The 12,150-nt window shown below is 38.2% G+C and overlaps 1 protein-coding gene and 1 non-coding gene across 2 annotated transcripts in view; one reads left to right on the top strand and one right to left on the bottom strand.

Annotated features, from left to right (window-relative positions):
• Positions 1 to 12,150, bottom strand: part of HPSE2 (heparanase 2 (inactive)) — a 740,263-nt gene that overhangs the window by 575,834 nt on the left and 152,279 nt on the right. The window lies entirely within an intron of this gene.
• Positions 8,542 to 8,652, top strand: LOC141523172 (U6 spliceosomal RNA). Its single transcript, XR_012478368.1, has one exon. It is a non-coding gene; the product is annotated as a U6 spliceosomal RNA (small nuclear RNA).

Here is a 12,150-nt window from a genome sequence, read left to right as displayed (position 1 = left end):
ACCCAAATGTTCCTTCATTTCCCTTTCATACAATATTAAACAAAGAGCTGAAAAAAATCTGCAAAAAAAAAAAAAAGAAATCTATAGAACTCAAAAGATTTACAGCAACTAGCAGTGCTTCCTCATTTAGAGTGGGAGATGTGTCTTGGCAGTACTCTTACCAGCACACACACACACACACATTAAAAAAAATGTCCCTCGAAACAACTCTGTCCTGTGATTAGGTTTTTATTTTTAAATCCTCCAGATTAAATTTATGGGCTAAACATAACTCAAGATGTTTAAAGTCCAAACATTCATTTCTTAATTCATACTCTTTGACTGGGGTCAAATCTCCTCTCTTCAGTTCCTTAAAATAAATGTTTCTTCCTTTAAAAATATTAATGCCTTATTTTGGGGTTCTTAGGGCTGAAGTTTAATTTCCTTGTACTCATAAGCATCTCTCTCACAAGGGTACCCACCTAGAGTTTACTGGCCAAAAGCAATGATAGCAACATGACTAGGCCCCCGAGTCCTCTGATTTTCCCTCATCTAAATAGAGAAGGTAGGGCAGCTAGGCGATGCTGTGGTGAATAGAGTACTGGGTCTCAAGTCAGGAAGACTTATCTTCCTGAGCTCAAATCTAGGTTCAGACATTTACTAGCTCTGAACAAGTCACTTAACCCTGTTTGCCTCAGTTTCCTTATCTGTAAAATGAACTGGAGAGGATACTGGAAAACTGGAGAAGATACTGTCACTCCAGTATCTTTGCCAAGAAAATCCTAAATGGGGTCATGAAGAATCCAATACAACTACACAACAATAACAAAATAGAGAGAGTGAAAAGAATACTGCTAATAAAGAAGTCTGGTTAGAGATCCATAAAAGTGCTTTAAATTCATAAGTATAGACCAGTCAGGGTGGAAGATACAGGTTATACTTGAGTTGGACTAAGTTAATATGAGTTATTAATTATTTTTATTAAGTAGGAGAAGCCAACAGAGTAACTAATGTCAAGGATTTCTCAGGTTACTATTCCACAGAGCTTTGCTCCATTTATTTTCTTAACCTGGTCCCTAACAATAGTGACTTCATAGACACTTTCTGAACCATCTAGAAGATATTCACTTGCTCCTTTTTTGTAATCTGGTGTTTGAATAACAAATTCCACCTGTCCATCATATTTTTGCCTTAATGATCAAACCCTTATGTTATTGCAAGTCCAGGATTCACTGTTTCCATGCAATGGTGATTAGCTTTTCCTACAAGGCAACAAAGTTGTCTTTGGGACCTGACTGGCCTTTGTCTCCCTTAAAACAGATTCCTGGTCACCTAAAGACAACAAAAGTCCCACTCACAATATAACTGGGGTCATGTATGGTAGATGTTTGAAAATCATGTGAAAATACCTCTTCTTCTAACTAGACAATTTCACTATCAAGGTGAGGGAGATCATGTCTATAAAAGTTAAAATATCACTATATACTTGTTGCACATCCATCTTGCTATTAGGGCAAAGTAAGCTATCTTTTCTTAACTGTTCAAGTGACTTATAAGCACTGGATTTCAAACCAAACAAAATTTGTTCTAATATGATGCTGTCATGTGACTATGTCATCCAGCATTTGGCATAATGACTGACATATAGATAGAAGTTTCATAAATGTTGTTTGATTGATCTTGTCTGATACCACTGGTTGCCTGACCCAACCACATAATAATGAGCTTTGTTCCACTCCTTGAAATAAAAATGCTAATTTCAATGCATCAAAATGTATATACATAAATATCAGCACATAAAAAATCAAGATATCATGAAGATGACACCATTGAAAAATGCCAGTTATTGATTTTTTAGTTTTTAGTTTGATAATGTTCCTCCTTCTGTGAAGAATTAACTAAACACATGCATCAAAATATTAGAGAGAAAACCGTGAAGAGCTGCTTCCAAACAGGTGCAGCTGATTATCTGAAGCAAACTCTTCACCCAAAAACCTTTTATTTTCTTCACAAATTTTGAGAGTACTAAAAAAACTTCCAGATAATGGGAAGTCCCTGAGCTCTTTGGAAAGTGTTTTCTCATGCTCCATACCTGGTGTGACAGCTGCTTCTCTGCAGCTATAGGGAGTTGTGGTTTTCCATTTGTAAAAATCCAAGTGAAATCTATCATTGGAAGGGGAGAGGTCTAGTAGGAGGTGGGGGGAACAAGTTTTGGGCTTCTCAAATATCTTTACAGGTTGAACATTTGGAAATGATTCAAGACACCAATCAGCATTGGAATATGGTGAAATATTTAACTCTCCACAAAACAGTATATAAAATAAGCCGTTCCTTGGTCTGATGACTATTTCAGTTTTGCCTAATGACTTGTGTTGGTGCCAAACACCTCTGAGATCTCTCAAGGGGCTCATTTAAAAACCTGAATTCACAGCATTCTACTGAGGAGGGATGATCTCGGTGCAAAAAATTTCATTTTGGAAATTCACAAAGAAAACTAGCCATGTTTGGCTGCCATGAATGAACATTAAATTGGCTTCTTGTCACAAACTATGGAGTAATATGAAATCAGATGTAAAAATTATACAAGAAGCTGACTGCTGAATTCAGTGATTTGAGCTTCCTTTCAATTCTAAACCTATGATCCTATTTACTCATTTGGGGAGGCAAAGGACCATTTCCTAGTTAGGAAGTAGCTACCCGGATAGGTAACAAGATGGTAGTTTCCTTCCCAGGTATATGAGAATTAATAGATTGTGAATAAAACCCTCCTAGAATCAATAGAATTCACAAAGATTAGCTAGCCTACCTAAGTTATTTCTATTTCGATCCCAGTGATTGTTCTCTCTATAAGGGCACAAAGTTGGGTACTTTGGAGGGTAGGGAGAGACTTCATAATGTTATTGGTTTGTGATGGTTAACTAATAGTTTAAGGTAGAAAATCAAAGATCTATTGATGAAAATGATGTTCTACAAAAGAAAGAGGAAGAAACCCGCGTTATTACTCCAAGTAGAAAATTTCATGGAAGTGAACTAGATGAAACTACATAGGTGCAGAAAGTTATGAGCACTGTTAACTTTACCTCTCATCTTCTGCAAGAAGCCTTTTGCTGTTCTCCTTAAACCTCATTTGATCTTTACAGCAATGTTGGTAGATGGGTGCTATTATTACCTCCATTGTACAAATGAAGAAACTGAGACTGGGATTATCTCCAATTTAGCCTCATCTATATCTTGCTTGTATATAGGCCAAGTTTGCATGTTGTCTTCCTCTAGGAGATTCTAGTGAGCAGGGGCTATCTTTCACCTTTCTCTGCACAGCCATTTCTTAGCACATTGACTGGTATAATGGATTTGCTTTCTGACTTGATACTGTAACTTATCTGTTCCATATATAAATCTCATCTTCCCACTGAGATAAACCTATTAGATTCTCAAAGGCACAGATGAGTCTTTTCTACTTCTTTCTATCCGTCACATCTAAGATAGCACTTGACATAGAAGTGTGTAATTACAACAAAGATTCCAAAATTCTTAACTGACAATATTGGTCTGAAACCTCAATATATTGTGTTATGGTGGCTTAAAAAGAAAAAGAAAAAAAAGTGAATTCAATCTCAGGCTGTATTGAGAGAGGTATGGTTTCCAGGAAAAAGGAGGGGATAGTCTCATTACATTCAACCCTGGTCAGACCACAATAGTATAATTCTGTTTATCAAATTTAAGGGATGTAATAAATAATAAAGCTGAAGAGCATCAGTTAATCACAAGCATTTCTTTAATGACATAGTAGCAGGCACTATGTTAACTCTTGGGGTTACAAAGACAGTCTCTGCTCTCTAGGAGCTCAGTCTAATAGGGGAGGGGAAGAAGGGCATATATACTGGTTCAACTGGCAATAATCCCAGAAAGAAGGAATTTAAGTTAAGAGAGCTGAGAAAGTCTTCATGTAGACATGGGAGATCATGTCATGTGAAAATCACTTAAAGAAATTGGAAATGTTTAGGCTGAATAAGAGGTACATAGGCAGTGAGGTAGAGAATGACACATGATAGATGTCCAACACTTGAAGTGAAGAGGAATTCCACTTGTCCCATTGAGCCCCAGGAAGCCGAATCAGATCAATAAATAAAAATTGCCAAGAAACCAATTTGGGTTCCATGCCAGGAGAAATTTCCCTAACAATTAGTGATATGCCAAAGTGAAATGGGTTGCCTTCTCTCTCTTAAGCAGTTTCCAAGCAAAGGCTAGTATTATACTAGAATTGTAGGAGCTGAAGAAATTGTTTTGTCAATTGTACCCTAAAAGTCTCTCACAGACCCTTGTACACAGTAGATGCTTAATAAATGCTCATCATAGTATGCTGAATGGAATGCTAAACAACTAATTATTGCTTTGTATCAGGGGATGAAATAAAAGCCTATGTTTAATCCCAATCTTAGATGATTGGGTTTTAAAAGGTTATTTTGTAAATCAGCTATCTGTAACTTGGGATGTATTTGATTCTAGAAGCAATATCATATGTCCTGATGATGTTCCCAGATCATCCCACAGAAGCCTATTTGATCCATAATTGTCCTGAAATATATGCATATATGCAATGAAAAATAGAAAATAATATTAATGAAAATGAAAATAGCAGTATTTCATTCACACAAATTGAGCAGGTCCTACGATCAAAACTTTTCTGATCCCAGCCCTGTCAACTCAACTCTAAAAATTAATCAGACTAAAATATAAAAGATAATCAGATCAGTCTTTGATTTGCCTGGAGAGAAGGAGACAAGTGGAAACCAATGAGTACATTAAAGTAAGAGAATGAGGAAATGGATCCTAGATTGCTAAAATTTTGATTCTCTTCTCCCCAAGTCATTTTTTCACTGACATGTTACATCCTTCATACTTCTGTGGTTTTCTCAATTCTCTTTGAAGTCCATAAGTATAGAGGATAGATGGGGAAGTAGGGTTTTCTGTAAGCCTGAGTTTTGCCAGAGCAGCCAAAAGTTCAAGTTTGCCTTCTAGACTGGAGTTTCAGTGAGAAAGTCCTATTTTCCCAAAAACATTGAGAGGTTGGAAATGCCTCCCTGGGGCTCAATCCTCACAACCCAAAATGTTAGAGCTGGAAAATAAAGCTCAAAAATAATAGAATAATTATGATTACCCCATTAATTAATCAGTATTTACTCAGTTCATTGTATTTTATGGGTATAGATGACTGTCTATAAGTAAGATAAATAGGAGAGAATAAACTTTGCTAGAATAAAAATTATATAGGTTGTAATTATGATAAGATCTATAAATTGATGATTATATATATTGCTCTGAAATGTTAGATTTATATTATATAAATTTATAGTTTAAGCCTATATTAATCTGTCTGAGATTTGTTAAAATAATGTTTCCATACATACATCCCCATGAATGTGCTTGAAGAGCTGTTATATTCCAGAAAACCACATTCTCCTTTAACTTTGTTCTTTTGTGCCTAATATTCATAACATGCCGGTGGAAAGTCCCAGAATCTTGTTGCCTAGTCACTGACTAAACATTCATGATTGATGACATGTGTAAAATCTGTTGACTAAACTTTGGTGATTGACAGACATTTCACTTTGACCAATTACGTGGATTCCCCTCCTTGGAACTGAACCAAACAAAGAATTGTACCGCCTCAATCTATTTTTGGCATCTTCTCATTTGCTATAAAAGAAGGGAACCCCTGGGGAAGAGGATCCCTGACTACAGAGGAGAGTCTTGGATCCAATTGCTTAAGGAACAGTGGTCATAGTGGTAATTGAAACTGTTCATAGTCTACCTCAGTGTCCTTTTTTTGCAGATTTGAATTTTGGGATCACAGAAAGATCTGTTTTTCCAACTGAGGAAACTGAAACCCAGAAGTCAAAAAACCTATTCTAAATTCTGAAGATAACTAACATTTTAACAAGAACTACAACCCAGATTTCCTAACTCCAAGTCAATCAAATATTCTTTTTACTCTCTTATCATTGCTTCCTAAAACCTTTACCCAAAATTCAGTATTCAAACCTGTCAGATCCTACCAGGATGCTGTAGTCAGCATACAAGGCTCTCATTGGGTGAGTTTCCATCTCATCTTAGCTAGTCTCAGACCACATGGTCCACTTCTGGGCCATCTCCAGGCCATGCCATCTGACTTCAACTTCCACTTCCGTAAGCAACTGAAAATCCTACCCTGTGTCCTTGGGCTCTGGTTGGTGAGCTTACTAGTTCCATGATCCTGGCAAGTCACTTAACCTCTGTTTGTCTCAGTTTCTTCATTTGTACAGTGGAGGTAATAATAGCACCTACCTACCAACATTGCTGTAAAGATCAAATGAGGTAACAAGAGAGAGAGAGAGAGAGAGAGAGAGAGAGAGAGAGAGACGGATAAAAAGATGAATGAATAGATTACTGAATGAATAAATGAATGGATGAATAGATGGATGTATGAATGGATGAATAGATAAACAGACCCAGGTAAATATAAATATAGATATGTTTGGTTTTTTTGTTGTTGCTATTGTTATTATTACTATTATCATCTATTATCATACTATTATCATCTTTCTGATTTTTAGGCCCCTACATCATTTCCTAAAATCATCTTCAAGTCCCACCTTCCATGGGTATAGTCTCCTCCCTTTTGACCTCTAGCTCTTAGAACAGTCATCAAAAACACACAACTATTTCTGGAAAGGAGAAGTTGACCAATTGTCCTGTGACTCCATTTACCATTGACTGATATCCCTTTTCAAACCACTCCTCCCTGGTCACATGCCCTCTATGGGACCCTATTAGAATAGAGGCCAAAGAATATCTTTTTTGCTTCTATTTGTATGCCCAGAAAATATTTGCAATGTTTGATATACAATAAGTATCATTTTTCAGTCATTCATACTCATTCATTTATTCACACTCATCATTCTCCTTGATATCCATGAGGATCCTAATGCATCCTTTGATCCTCACAACAAAAAAAAGTTCATTTTTTGTTCTTTGCTCTTCCTCAGTAAGCCATAGATATATAACTTAATTTTTATCAATCCAGCGCTCAAGGGTACCAAGTCATATCATAATCATTAACAATAATATGAGGCATAACTATTTCAGTTCACACATACATAGTCATACACAGGGTTTTAAAGCATTTCTTCCCAATAACCCTGTGAAATAAGTAGTACAATTGTTCTATTAGAAACCAGGAGGGATGGGAATTCAGGGAAGCATGAACTGATACTGAGCAAGATAAGCAGAACCAGAAAAATATTGTACATCCTAACAGCAACATGGGGGTGACGATCAACTTGGATGGACTTGCTCATTCCATTAATGCAACAACCAGGCACAATTTTGGGCTATCTATGATGGAGAATACCATCTGTAATCCAGAGAAAGAATTGTGGAGTTTGCAGGGGCAGCTAGGTGGCACAGTGGATAGAACACTGGCCCTAGATCAGGACTACCTGAGTTCAAATCTGGCCTCAGACATTTAATAATTACCAAGATGTGTGGCCTTGGGCAATCCACTTAACCCCATTGCCTTGCAAAAACCTAAAAAAAAGAATTGTGGAGTTTGAACAAAGACTATTACCTTCAATTTTTTTTTGGGGGGGGACCATTATATAATTATGTAATTTTGCCATCTCTTATACTTTATTTTTCTTCCTTAAGGATATGATTTCTCTCTCATCACATTCAACTTACACCAAAGTATACCATGGAAACAATGTAAAGACTAACAGACTGCCTTCTGGTGGGGGAGGGAAGCAATAATGGGGGGAATTGTAAAACTCAAAATAAGTAAAATCTTTCTTAAAGCAAAAGAAAGGAAGAAAGAAGTAGGTACAAGGATAATTTTTCCCAAAATTACAAAAGAAGATGCTGAGTCAGAGAAAGGGGATATGCTCATGATCACACAGTGGAGAAGCCTCAGAGTCAGGATTTGAATGCAGGTCTCCTTTCTCTGAGATCATAAACTTCCTAGAGATCCTTGTGTTTTTGCCCCTTTGCAACTCTTACATTAAAAGACCAGTTTTTGAAGTCTTGGCCCAGATTTTGTGTCTATACTGGTCCATAATCACATATTTTTGTAGCCTGAAGATTTCCCCAAATAAAACAAGAGGCAGTTTACCTAAGAGATCATCAAACTTATCTACCTTATGTACCTTGCCAATTGAAACTGGAAGCTCCATCCCTTCTTTATAGAGGTAGGAAACTGGCTGTAGAATAATGAATATTCCTCCAGATGAAATTGAAAGACAGGTGAGTTTTGCTGAACCACATTCTTTTCCTCTTTCTTTTTTAGTGCATGTTCCTAATGGATGGTCTTCTGGGAAAGAGGAGGAAGAAGGATATGTTTGGAACTAAAGAAGAAGCCAAAGGTGGGGATGTAATCCTATAATTCCAGCTATCAAGGATGCTGAGGATGGTTGGTCTCTTGTTCTAAACAGCAGTGGGCTATGCTACTCAGATATCCTTACTAAGTTTGGCACGAATATGGTGAATTCCAGGACAAACAACTAGTTTGCCTCAATATAGGGGAACAGGGTGCTTGCTTTGGCAGCATATATAATAAAAATTGGATTGATACAGAGCAGTTTGGCATGACCTCTGTGCAAGGATAACGCACAAATTCAATGAAGGAAAAGGGAAAGGATTAGCCTGGAAACAATGGATCAAAACTACCATGATGATCAGCAGTAGGAAGAGGTCCAGAATAGTCCATAGATATCCACTTTAAGTGAGATGAGGATAGCCTTTTAACCTACTACCCGTGTGACCTGGACTAGTAATTTAATCTCTCTGAGTTTAAGTTTCCTTAAATGTAAAATTAGGAAGTTAGACTAAGATGACGTCCGATTTCCCTTTCATTTATAAATCTGTGATCCATTGATCCTATGAAAAGGTAATGATAATTTTTTCCCAAAATGACTCAAAAAATTATGTTGATAAATCGGTATCTGAGGTATTGCTCAGGCACACATATAGGGTAACTAACTAGAAACACCCTCTTTCCACTACTCCATGCCCTACCACCAACAACCATCAAGCCCTTCTATAGCTGCAAAGGGGGCTAATCAATGGTCCCTACACATCTCAGTGAGCATTCCATTTCTTTAAGACAGAAATTCTGTAATTCAACCTATTCCCTCCACACATGTTCCCCAATATGTGCTATACACTATGAAGATAAGCAGTCACAATCTGTAGAGCCACCTACTGGTAAAATGGCATCAAGAAGACCTGAATTCAAATCCAATTTCAGACATTTACTAGCTCTGCAACCCTGGATAAGTCACTTAATCCTGTTTGAGGCAGTTTCCTCATTTGTAAAGTGAGCTGGAGAAAGGAATTAGCAAACCTCTCCAGTATGTGCCAAGAAAACTCCAAATAATGGGGTCACAAAGAGTCAAAGACTACTGGAAGAACTCAACAACATAGATGTTTTCATTATTGTTGCTATTGTTATACTTCTGCATATCAACACCAGGACAAAGTGTACAAGAGTCTTATAAAATACGCCTACGGCCCTGATCCTTACAATGACTTTTGTGAAGTACTCTTCTCATTACCCTAGAGAGACGTCATTGGGGATTATAGGATCTTAGATCATAGAGTTAGAGGAACCCTTGGAAGTTATGTAGGTTCTAACCTTCTCATTTTACAATTGAGTAAACTGAGGCACAATCAGAGAGAGGTTTAATCCCTTGCTTGGTAGATAAGAGGAGACGGGGGTGGGGAAAGAAGAGAGAGAAAGCTTAGCCAAAGTTTTGTCCTGTTCTTGTTTTTCAAAATGCTAACTATTTTCTCATTTGTATGAATTTGCATACTGGTTTCCAGAGGCACTAAGTATGTACAAAAAAAAAAAATACCACTAACAAATGCCTCCTTCTTCAATTGTCTTTCAACCCAATATTCTGCAGATGACTCACATAACATAAAAGATTTTAAAATTCATCAATTCTACCATGTACCAGATTAGGCAAGGCATACATATTGAAGGAGATGCGAGCTCAAGTGCACACACACACACACACACACATGCAGGGGCAGCCAGCCAGCAGTTCAGGGCTTCATGTACAACCTCCAATCTCCCTCACCTCCCCACAGTGAGCTGGTCCCCAGATGTAAGAGCCTGAAGCCAGGAAGGGCTGAGTAGCAATCTCAAGGCAAGCAACTAAGACTGCCATCCTTTGGGCTTTACTGCTCTCCAGCAGAGATCTTCTTGACCCAAGCTGGCACAGTGACCTCAGGTACACCTCAACCCAAGGTCATCCTATCAAGGTCATCCATGCCAACTGCCTTTTGACTCTTCCTATATGAATCCAGAATTCTCTCAAGTTGACATGAAGGGCCAACATTTCCCCTCACATATAGAGTCCCCAGTGTTCCAGTTGAACACACACACACACACACACACACACACACACACACACATCTCACTTGAAATTGTATCTTTGGATCCTATACTACATAGACACAGACATAGACACATACACAAACACACAGTCTTACTTGAAATTGTGCCTTCAAATTCTACACTACATAGACACACACAGTCTTACTTAAAATTGTGCCTTTGGATCCTATAATACACAGACACACACACACACACACACACACACACACACACAGAATCTTATTTGAAATTGTACCTTTGGATCCTATACCACACACACACACACACACACACACACACACACACACACACACACTTTCTCCCTCTGATACTTGCCTCTTTTTCTCTCTCCCCCCTTTCCTGTCTCTTTTCTTTTTCACACATGCACAAACAGTCACGTCGTCATATGAGACAAGTGAACACTGAATCTTATGGGTAAAAAAAACAGATGTTTTCCAATTTTCCTTCACAAAACCATATTTTATATAGGGTTCCTCAATGGATTTATAGCCAATGAAGAGATGTTACTCCATTAGCTCATGGAGGGGGGATGATAAAAACTGGAAAGGAAGAGTCAGACAAGGCAGAAAGAGGCTATCCAGAAGGCTGCAATTGGAGAAGCATGACGAATGGGCAGTGTACTTTTAGAGGGTTCCGACCGAAAGGCAGATTGCCTGACTGGGAGTTATTCTCTGCAGCTGGAGCATCGCACAGACCATCTGGTATTTTTTAAATCGCCTTTCCCCAGGTGATCTGATGCTTGGAGTGCCAGTGGAGAGGAGAAAAGGAGGGATTGTGAGCCTCAGACCAGCTTCCAATGCTCCCCTAATTAGTTAATGGAATCTTGTTTGAATAGGGTTTCAGTTTCTCCTCCAAATCTAACTCTTGCTATTTACCCTTCACCCCCACCTCTACCTCTACCCCCCTCTTTCCTTCCCCCCCCCACACACACACAGCCCACAGCAAAGAGCTAGAGATTGGAAGCTTAGCTCCTCAAGGTTTCCATACAAAGGAACAAAAATGTGATTCTCAGCATGATGGTCCAAAATGGAGCTGAAGAATCAGCTCTGGTCCAAATCCCCCAACACAAGGCCAACAAAGCTTCCTTTTTAGTTTCACTCTTCTTCACTCTTCTCAATGTTGCTCTTGGCTGTTGTCTAATGAAGAGCCCACATGCTGAGACCCACACTTTTCTTTCCCAGATGGTTCATCCCCCTCAATAAGAAATGATTTACCAGTAGTCCCTCATCATAAAGAAAGCATTTTTTTCCTAATAGTTGAGCAGAAGGAGGATGAGGAGAATAAGGGATCCTCTCTACAGCCACATTTCTGCCAGGGCTTTTCCCCTACTCACTGACCTTGATTTATACCAGCAGATATCATTCTGAATATTTCCAGTTCCTGAAATGACACAAAAACCCATCCTCTTTTTATTGTCAGTAGTTTCAAAGGAGGAGACTTAAGACTACCGGCACCAGTAACAATATGGGACGTGACCATGCCAGGACTAACCAAGAGGCCAGTTCAGAGCTTTTGTTGATTGTTGTTCATGTAATCAAGTATCATTGAAGTGATGTGCTCTAAAATTAGCTAAGAAGTTGATAGCGGGAACACCTTTGGAAACTTTGTATAGATTTTATACCCTTCTATCATGCATCTTCATTGATTCAGTATAGCACCATAGATATGGACTTATGTATCTTTGAGATGATCATCCAGTCCAACTTTTTTAATTTTCAGATGAAGGAACTGAAGTC

The sequence above is a fragment of the Macrotis lagotis genome, chromosome 4 (assembly GCF_037893015.1).
Source record: "Macrotis lagotis isolate mMagLag1 chromosome 4, bilby.v1.9.chrom.fasta, whole genome shotgun sequence".
NCBI classification, from domain to species: domain Eukaryota; kingdom Metazoa; phylum Chordata; class Mammalia; order Peramelemorphia; family Peramelidae; genus Macrotis; species Macrotis lagotis.
The sequence above is the reverse complement of the archived record's forward strand: the minus strand, read 5'-3'. Positions and strand labels throughout refer to the sequence as shown.